The sequence below is a fragment of the Panthera onca genome, chromosome B3 (assembly GCF_046562875.1).
Source record: "Panthera onca isolate mPanOnc1 chromosome B3, mPanOnc1 haplotype 2, whole genome shotgun sequence".
In the NCBI taxonomy this organism is placed as follows: Eukaryota; Metazoa; Chordata; class Mammalia; order Carnivora; family Felidae; genus Panthera; species Panthera onca.
In genome coordinates, this window is record NC_138344.1 from 60880526 (window position 1) to 60891536 (window position 11011).

Here is an 11011-nt window from a genome sequence, read left to right on the forward strand (position 1 = left end):
GATTTGTGCCTTCCTCTGAACAAGAACTACTGCAGGCAGGCTGCCTTCTTGAGTCTCCTGGTGTCCCATATGATGGCCTACCTGTGACCAGGGCCACTATCCTGAGGTTTCTTGTCCCATTCCCAGACTGTACCTGGCTTCTGGAGCCCTGATTCTGGAATCTAGGCCTGACGTGGGATCTAGCTTCTGATTGGAACTCCCAGAGAAGGCTTGCTGTGGGGTCAGGCTGACCCTAGGGAATCAAGAATGAGAGGCAGTTTGGAGTCCCAGGGGGAGAGACCCCTTTCATTGAGGGACAGTATGGTCAGGGGCTTGCCACCACAGCCTGCATCAGCCTGAGGTTCTGATGTTTCCCAAAGAACATGGTCCATTAGCAGGTAGACATGCCTTCTATGGTCTGAAGATATAAATTTGGAAATCACCAGTGTGTACATGTTACTTAAAGCCAAGGGACTGGAAGAGACTGTTAAGTGAATGAATATAGACAGAGGGGAAAAAAGGAAGAAAAGAAGTTTAAGAACTGAGTTGTGGGGACTCCAAACTGCAGATGTCAGGAAAGTGGTGAGAAGCAGCCATGGTAATTGAAGGAGAGCAGCTGGTGAGGTAGGAGAGATACCAGGCTAGTGTGGTGTGCAGAAAGCCAGGAGGAGAATGCACTTGAAGGAGGGGAGCATCCCTGACAGCATCACACGCAGCTGAGAAGGTCATTAGGGAAGGACAGAGGACCCATCGTTGAACTAGCAATGTGGGTTCACTGGGTGCCTCGACCAGCAGTTTGGCAGAGCAGTAGGAGAGAAACCTGACTGGGTCAAGAAAAAATGGGAGGAAAGAGGTTGGTGACAATATAAGTAAATCTTTTGAGGAGCTAAGCTGTAAAGAAGAACAAAGAAATGGGGATGTAGCTAAAGGGAGATGCTATGTGGGGAGCAAGAGTTTGGGTTTTGACACTTGAAGGATTACTGTATGTTTAGTCACTGATGGGTATGATCCAACAGAAGAAAAATTGGTGTTGTGGGAGAGAGAATGGAAATTTTCTGAATGAGTGTCCTTGAGTAGGTGAGAGAAAATGGAACCTAGTAGACAAGTGGGTGGTTGGCCTTAGGAGATAAGTGACTGACCTCCAGTTACCGAAGGGAAAGCTCCCCTCTTTTTATCACAAACTCTTATTTTTGATAATAATAATATATTTATATATCCTCTAGTGAATGCTTATTTTGTGCTACACATCTTACATATGTTTTCTTTTATCTTCACAACAATTCTATGAGGGAGGTAATATTATGATTCCTGTTCTACAAATGTGGAAACTGAGGCTCAGACAAGTTACTTACCCAAGAACACTAAGGTCACAAGTAACCAGGTCTTGAACTCAGGGCTTAGTTTTTATTCCTACACCCAAGTAATTAATCACCATACCACTGTACATTTTTGAGCACTTACTTTTTAGCAAGCTCTATTTTGGATGTGGATGTGGAGAACATTAGGAGAGGTGCAAGTTAAGAAAAGAAAAGAAAAGAAAAGAAAAGAAAAGAAAAGAAAAGAAAAGAAAAGAAAAAGACTTTGCACCTGGGGAACTTTCAATAAAGCTGAGAGGCCTGGTAAGGAAGGACTGTGGACCCCCCCATCACACTAGCAATGTGGGTTCATTGGGGGCCTCGACCAGCAGTTTTGTAGAGTGGTAGGAGAGAAACCTGACGGCTCAAGAAAAATGGGAGAAGAGAGATTAGTGACAATATAGGCAAATCTTTTAAGGAGCACACCCTTCAGCCCCATTGTGGGTTGGGCTGAGCCTCAGGGATAATATGTTGGGGTGGGGGGTGCAGGTATGTGAGTATCTCACACTGACTGACTGATGTTATACCCAGGTCCCAGCCCCTTCTATGCCCCTCAGCCCCACCCTCACCTGGGTGAGGACTGTGACTTAGACAGCTGTCAGGCTCCCACCCACAGGCTCCCCTGAGAATTACATAAGGTACTTCCTGTAGCCCATGGGCCCACCCTAGGCTAGGCCCAGAGCCAGCTGGGAGAAACCCTGCTCAGTCCTGGGGCAGCAAGGTCCAGCAGGCTGTTAGTCACCAGCACAGGCTGTTTCTGTCCAATCTGCAGCACAGCTGAGAATCCTCCCTCAAACAGTATCGGCTTTGGGGCCAGCCCCATGGCCAAATTCCAGGGATAGGACCTCAGAACTTAGCCTGTGAAAAAATTGAGAAGTCATTCAACAGTTTTTGTAGGAAGACACTCAGGGCTAAGAACAGAGCTAGTCCCTGAGGGGTGAACAGCCTGGTGCTGGCTACACATGTGAGGAGAAGAAAAGGAAGGGGTGGGTGTGTTCTGCACAAGAATATTTCTTTTTCTAAAGTTTTTTTTAATGTTTATTTATTTTTGAGAGAGAGAAAGAGAGAACATGAGTTGGGGAGGGGCAGAGAGAGAATGAGGACAGAGGATCCAATACAGGGCTTGAACTTACAAACCATGAGATCATGATCTGAGCTGAAGTCAGATGCTCAACCAACTGAGCCGCCAGAATGCCCCACACAAGAAGACTTCCTGAAGGAAGGGGCCCAATTGGGTCACAGAGGACAGTCAGAGGAGGGGAAAGGGAACATCAGGGTGAGGGAGCAGTAGGTAGGGAAGAGGTCATCCTCAGGGAATGTGAGGAAAGGAGGTGCAGAGAACAGGAAGGGCCAGGCGGTAGAAGGCCTGTGAGTCAGAGGCAGAAGGGTTTGGACTCAATAAGATCCACAAGTCAGAACTCCTGCACGTTCTCTATTGAGGGCGCATGTCTGTGTGACAGGGATAGGAAATAAGGCAGGGGTTCAGAAGATGGAGAGTGGAGACAAGGAAGCGTCTTTGAAAGCCCTGTAAAGGGGGAGAGTTCAGAGGGAGACAGCGTGGAGAGAACACAGGTCTCAGAGTCCTTCTAGAACGACAGGAGTATGGGAATTTGTGACACATCAGAGACTAAAAGGAGAGGAAAATCGCAACATGGTTCTCAAGGTGGGCCTAACACTAAAGGAGTGATGGTGTTGAGGGGAGACCTGGTGCTGGAAAGTTCTGGATGATTTGTCAGTTATCAACTTACTGTCTCTTAGGGTTCCAAATGGTGCCCCCTAACTTTCTATGCCCTGTGACTGACAACAGGATTCCCCTAAGAATCTCTCCTTTAGGGCCAGCACGATGTTAAGCTCCTGAGTAGAGGGCACGGGAGAGACTCTCCTGCTGTTTTTGAAGCTGGGGACCAGCCGTGGGGGTAAGAACACCCAAGGGGCCTGCCCAGGCCACAGGCCCAGATGACAGCCATCTCCAAACTCATAGCCTCAGCCTGGCCATAATCTTTCCACAACCTTCTTAGTGAGGAAATCAGAACCTCTGAGCATGCAGAGGTCTCCTGCCCGCACTGGTGCCCAGCCCCTGCCTCACACCCACATCACCAGTTGCTGGTCACCTGCTCCCCATTTTAAACTCTGGAGCAGCACCTACTGCTTGCTGGGCAACCCCAGACCCACTCTGGCCTGGCTGAACCAGCAACCTTGTCTGCCATCGGGTGGGCTGAACCCGCCTTCTCCAACAGTGTTAGGGGACCATACAAAGTTTCTTTACATCTTATGTTACTCCTTTATCACAGCTAATAATTCTTTATATTATAATGAACTAATCTTGATTGGACTTACTTTCTGTTTCTGGTTAATCAGGATTTTGCTTTTTTGATTAAAATGAGAAAGTGTTTATAGGATATGATGAGACCCTCTCATTTGGTCCCCTATCAAATGAGCTCACAGTGCCTTTGAGAGGAATTGCATAAAACACTCCCTGTGGACAAACAAAGTACAAAGCCATTCCTTTTCTGAGCCAGCAAATTGTAGAAACATCTCTTCTGGGTGGATAAAATACTAAACATGCCCCTTGTTTAATTCCGACCCAGCCCCATGCCAGGACACCAACTTGATGACTATAGCAAGAGCTGTAGATTGGCCTCTACTCCTCCCACAGCTGGGTGCCTTTGTGCAGGGTAGTGGAAAAGAGCAACAAAGACTGGGGAGAATGTAGATTGGGAACAGCCAGGTCTAGGGGAGAGGAGGATGGATGGATGGGTGGATGGATGGATGGATGGATGGATGGATGGATGGATGGAGAAGTGGACAGACTTAGGGGAGTGGGCTCAAAGGGAGAGCATCTGTGCACCAATGACAGTGCCTATCAGTTGTAGAAGAAAGACTGTCCAGACAAATGAGTAGGGTGGCCCATCCAGTTGGCCATCAGCCCGTGTCCTCATCCATCCTAGTATTTGAACATCATTACTCAGCAAAAGGAGAGGCAGCTTTTGGAATACTCACCTTCTTGTTCAAGGGGCTTGTTTCCAGGATTTATCAATCAGCTCTACCTCCTATGTTTCTCATAATTAAGCCGATCCCAAGGAAGTTCTTTCCCCAAGCCCATGCACCCATTACTTACTTTGGTTTTACAAGTCAGGGCATGCTCTGTACCTTGGTATGCCCAGTCTGCATCTGTCTCTGAGTTCCACCCTCACCCACGTCCCTGCTCCTCTATCTGAACTCCTACTTGATTTTCATTGCTTTGGGCAGTCTTTCCAGATATTTTATGGGTTGGGATTCAAATGTCTTTTAGTTTCATCAAGAGGGTTTGTGTTTCTGTTATTTTCTTCCATTGCTTTTGGATGATTTCCAAAGGGAAGATACTGAATTTACTGTGTACTATTTTAAAATCTTGTAAGGTTTTTGAAGTTTTGTAAATGTGGTGTGTATGAAATAGTATCTCTCTGTGGACTTAATTTGCATTTCTCTAAATACTAGTGAGTTTAAATATATTTTGTGTGTTTTTTGGTATTCTGGTTTACTCTTCTGTGATATGCCTGGTTATATACTCTGCCCATTTTTCTATTCAGTTCTTTGTCTTTTTCTGACTGATATATATATATATATATATATATATATATATATATATATATATATATATTTTGATCTAATACATTTTGGCTAAATGTGTTGCAAATATTTTCCCTCGGTCTGTGGCTTATTTTCTCAACTTTAGAAATTCTCTTTTATTAAAAAGTTTTTATCTTCTAATGTAATCAAGTGTATAATTGTTTTCCTTAATGGCCTATGTTTCTTGTTTAAGAAATCCCTCCTTATCCTGATGCTGTAAATATCTAACTCTTTTTATTTATTTATTTATAAATTTTTTAATGTTTACTTATTTTTGAGAGAGACAGAGAGACAGAGCATGAGCAGGGTGAGGGGCAGAGAGAGGGAGACACAGAATCTGAAGCAGGTTCCAGGCACTGAGCTAGCTGTCAGCACAGGGCCTGACATGAGGCTCGAATTCACCAGCTGTGAGATCATGACCTGAGCCGAAGCTGAACCGACTGAGCCACCCAGGTGCCCCTCTAACTCTTTGTTTTTGAAGTTTATGTTATTATTTCTTTTGAGAGAGAGAGAAAGAAAGAGAGAGGGCGCACGCGCGCACACACACACACACACACACACACACACACACACACACGAGTGCGAGAGGGGCAGAGAGGGAGAGAGAGAGAATCCCAAGCAGGCTCTGCACTGCCAGTGTGCAGAGCCTCATGCAGGCTCAAACTCACAAACCATGAAATCATGATCTGAGCCGAAGTCAAGAGCTGGTCACTTAACTGATGGAGCTACCCCAAAGCCCCTCTAACTCTTTGTTTTTAAAATCAAAGGCCTCTAATTAATTTCTAGTGAGGCAACTCTCCTTCCTGTTCTTCTTTAAAATTTTGTTGGCTAATTGCTTTCTTAGCACAGTGGACAGCGCGTCAGTCTCAAAAAATTTTCTTGGCTATTATTGTTTTTTGGTCCTTCTATATAAATTTTAGATTTAGCTTGTCAAGTTTCATTGAAAAATCCTCTGGGGCTTCATTTGGAATGAAATTAAATGTATAGATTATTTTAAAAATGTTTTTTTAATGTTTATTTATTTTTGAAGGAGAGAGATACAGAGCACGAGCAGGAGGGGCAGAGAGAGAAAGGGAGACACAGAATCCAAAGCAGGCTCCAATCTCCAAGCTGTCAGTACAGAGTCCAGCTCGGGGCTCAAACTCACAAACCACGAGATCATGACCTGAGCTAAAGTCGGATGCTTAACTGACTGAGCCACCCAGGTGCCCCAAGTGTATATTTTTAAAATTAAAAATTAAAATTAAAAAATGCATAGATTATTTTTTGAAATAATTGACATCTGTAGATACGGAGTCTTTCTATGAAGAAACATAGCATTTTTTTTTTCCCAATTTTTAGGTCTTTGCTAATGCCTTTCAAATACACAGTTAAAATTGTGTCCATTCCTTGAATGCTTGGTAAGACCTGCCATAAAACAATCTGGGCCTTGAGTTTCTCTTTTGTCAGATTTCTTTTTTTTTAATAAGATGTTTCTTTTCTTTTTAAGTTTATTTACTTATTTTTGAGGGAGAGAGAGAGAGAGAGAGAGAGGGTGCATGCGAGCGAGCAACAGAGAGGGAGGGAGACATAATCCCAAGCAGGTTTTGCACTGTCAGCACAAAGCCCGACATAGGGCTCAAACTCACGAACCGTGAGATCATGGCCTGAACTGAAGCCAAGAGCCAAATGCTTAATGGACTGAGCCACCCAGGCATCCCTCTTTTGTTAGATTTTTAATTTTTAGTTTATTGTTTAAAAAAGACATAGATGACTAGGGAAACACACAGTATTGGATAAGAGCTAGAGACTCGAGTAAAAACTCATGTTTAGCTTGATACAGATATTGATAGAAAGATATAGAAATAATTATAGATATGGGTATATACATGGCTTGATATATATCACATACAGAGGTTTATATATACTTGTACATATAATGTATTAAATATATAACATATTACACACACATAAATTTGAGTAACAAAATAATACCGTATTTATAATCCAAAGCATAAAATAAGTACTCATAAAGCCATACTGATACAAATAAATGATTGAATAAATATAGCAATGGGAGAGAAGAGACAAATCTATTTCCTATGCAGAAGAATTCCAAATGATTTATATAGATAATCCTTGCCAAAGGAGATGGAACATAATTCCCCATCCCTTAAGCATGGGCTACACTTAGTGATCAAAGAGTACAGTATGAAAAGGGGGAATAAAATAAGTCACGATAGAGAAAATTGACAAATGTTACCTCAGCCAGGTGATCGAGTCCAATAGCAACAATGGAAAGACATGTTGATACTATGTACCCTTGATTTGATGTGAGGAAAATGGCATTTACCTCTGTGGTCTTCCTCCCCAAAAGCCATATCCTTAATCATGAGAAAAACATCAGACAGGCTTTAATCAAGGGACATTCTACAAAATACATGACCACTATTCCTTAAAACTGTCAGGGTCATCAAAACCAAGGAAAAGTCAGAGAAACTGTCATAGACTAGAGGAGGCTAAGGAGACATAATTTACTAAATGTAATGTCACATCCTGGATGGAATCTTGGAACAGAAAAAAGACATTCAGTAAAAATCAAGGAAATCTGAATAAAGTATGGATTTTGTTAATAATAATGGAGGAATATTGGTTAATTAATTGTAACAAATGTCACATAAGATGTTGATAACAGGGAAACTGGGCACAAGGTATATGAGCACTCTGTACTATCTTCCCAACTTTTCTCTTCTAAAAAATGAAGTTCATTTTTTTTTTTTAAAAGTAAGTTTATTCTATGTTTCCTTTTGGAAGTGTGTTTCATATTTTTTAAATCATAGATTTTTAAAAAAACATATTTTTGTAATTGATTTCTAATTATTTTTGCATCTTGGTGAAAGGATGTTATCTGTATGCTAATCTCTAAGATTTTTAAGACTTACCATAAAGCTTTGTTCATGATCAATGTTTAAATATTCCATTCTGGGGTGCCTGAGTGACTCAGTCTGTTAAGTGTCCAGCTTCAGCTTGGGTCATAATCTTGTAGCCTGTGAGTTCGACCCGTGTATCGGGCTCTGTGCTGACAGCTTGGAGCCTGGAGCCTGCTATGGATTCTGTGTCTCCCTCTCTCTCTGCTCCTCCCCTGCTTGTGCTTTGTCTCTCTCTTTCAAAAATAAAAAATTCTTAAAAAAAATTTTTTCCATTGTGCTTGAGAAGGTGTATTCTCTAAATTTTGTGGCTGTAGGTGGTATATCCATGTCCAGTAGATAAACTTGTTAATTGTTTTATTCAAATCTTCTGTATTCTTTTTTTAATTAAAATTTTTTTTGTGTTTATTTATTATTTTGAGAGAGAGACAGTGTGTGAGCAGGGGAGGGGCAGGCAGACACAGAATCCAAAGCAGACTCCAGGCTCTGAGCTGTCAGCACAGAGCCCAACGTGGGGCTCAAACCCCAGGACCAAGGACTGTGAGATCATGACCTGAGCTGAAGTCTGACACCTGACTGACTGAGCCACCAGGCACCCCAAATCTTCTATATTCTTAATAATACTTTGTATGTTCTTATATTTCACTTGTCATCACTTTGTTTTGTTTTACCTCCTTTTTTTAAATTCCCCATATTAGTCATCATCATAATAATTATTTGTAGAGTCAATATTTTGATTTACTATGTACTTCCTAACTTATTTTCTTTGTATTTTTTGTGTGTCATCCTTTGTTCTAGTTCCTTCTTCCTGGAGTAATTCTTTAGACATGCTTGGTGAGGGTTGTTTTTGGTAGATTTTTGTTGTTGATCTGGTAAGTTCTTCTTCACATAATACTCCATCCTGAGAAATAGTTTGCTGTGTTGAAGTCCTAATTTGGTAGTTTTTCCCTTTTAGCCTTTTGAAGATATTTTACATTCTTCCGGCTTCTATTACTGCTGTTGAGAAGCCCACTTCAGCCTAATTGTCCATATTTTTTTTGTAGGTAACTTATCTCTTCTTCCTGAAAGCTTTTAACACTTTTTTCTTGTATCTTTGATATTCTGCAGTTACCACTACAATGTGTCCAGGATGAATATTTTTATTTGTCCTCCAGATTTGTAGTGATTCCTGGATAATAGCTTATAATAATAATAATAGCTAACATCTATTGATTGTTAGCTGTGTACCAGGCACTATTCAAAGTACTTTAAAATGTGAACTCATTTCATATTCACAACAGTACTATTATCACCCCCATTTTATAGGTGATTAAAGTATCTTGTCCAAGTTACATAATGGTTAATGTTGAAGGTAGGATTGGAAACTGGGGTTCTCCCAGGGTTTCCCATGGGCTTCATGGGGTCATGAATTGCTTTTTTGCTTAAGTCAGTTAGAGTTCGGGTTTTTTTTTTAATGTTTATTTATTTATTTTGAGAGAGAGAGAGAGAGAGAGCAGGGGGAGGGGCAGAGAGAAAGAGACAATGCCAAGTAGGCTTTGCACTGTCAGCACAGAGCCCAATGCAGTGCTCTTTCTAACGAACCATGAAATCATGACCTGAGCCAAAGTCAAGAGTCAGAAGCTTAATGAACTGAGCCACTCAGGTGCCCCTGGAGTTTGGTTTCTGGTATTTGCAACTGAAAAAATCCTGACTAATCCATTGGGCAACTGGGTGGACATCACTGCTTACTGAAATAGGGAACACAGGAGGGAAGTTTCTCCTTTGGAAAAAGTAGGCATAACATAGTACCTTATCCCATGTCCCCCTGGGTGTCAGAAAGTTTTAGAGACATCTCTGGAACTCATTATTGATGTATCCCCAAATATTTCCTGCCCCTGGGGGCTGGCAATACATTGTGATGTGTATTGTAAGTGGTTTATTATTAATGACAAATCATTAATGACAAAACATTCAAATATTTTCTTTATTTTTATTTTGAATAAAATTATTCATGTACTTAGTATTTAAAATATCAAATAGTTTTACAAAGCTTTTGATGAAAAAAAGTTAATTTCCTGTCCTACCCCAACCCACCTAGCAGCCGCTGCTTAGAATTCTTTTAGCTTTTTTTTTTTTTTTTTGGTATTTACCGCCATATTTCTAAACAACAATCCTCATACTGTTACTTCTTGATTTTTATTGTCTTTTTACTATGGAAGATAAGAGTTTAGTTCTGTTATCCTACCCTCCCTCAATATTGTTATAATTTTTGGTTAATATATATTGTTTATATTAATTTGACTATGTAGTATATGATTATATTTCTTTTAGTTTTAACTTTTAGTTTTCTTTGGAGTTAATGCTTGCCTTTCTTTTTCATTTGCTTAGTTTTCTATGTTACTATCCAGAATTTGTCCTCAAACTCTCCACCAGAAGTATAAATCTCTCAATATGTCAGGTGATTCATCAATTTCATTATTTTATCCTCTTTAACCTCCTCCTCCTCCTTTTGATACTTCCTTGATGTCCCAATTTACTGGTTGCCTTAGAGGAAATATCCTGGAATTTCCCTTCAGCATGCTTCTGGATATTCCCTTTGACTTGCTTTTATGTTGGATCCATTTCCTTCCTCTTTCGTGGTTTATTCTCTCATTTTGGTGGGACACCAGCTATAGACCAGCAGCTTTGGCATCACCCCAAGAACTTGTTAGAAATGATAAATCTCAGACCCCACCCCTGATCTACTGAATCAGAATCTACATTATAACAAGTTCCCCAGCTTATCCATGTGTACTTTAAGGCTTAGAAAGCACTCTGATAGCTCATAAGAAAGGTAAAAATAATTTGAGAACTTGTATTTTTGTATATACCTATATTCTACTTTCACTTTTAACTGATAGTTTGGGAATAAAATTCTAAATTGGAAGTCACTTTCTGTCTGAATTTTCAAGGTATTTCCCATTGTCTTCTAACCTCCAGTGTTGCTGTTAAGTTTAATTACATTATAATTTCCAGGTTTTTTTGTGTGTGACCTTTTTGTGTTTTTTCTTATATTAAATATTTTAATAGTATTTTTCATTGTATTTTTTATATGAAATTTATTGTCAAATTAGTTTCCATACTACACCCAGTGCTCATCCCAAAAGATGTCCTCTTCAAGACCTTTTTGTGTTTTTTATTTAC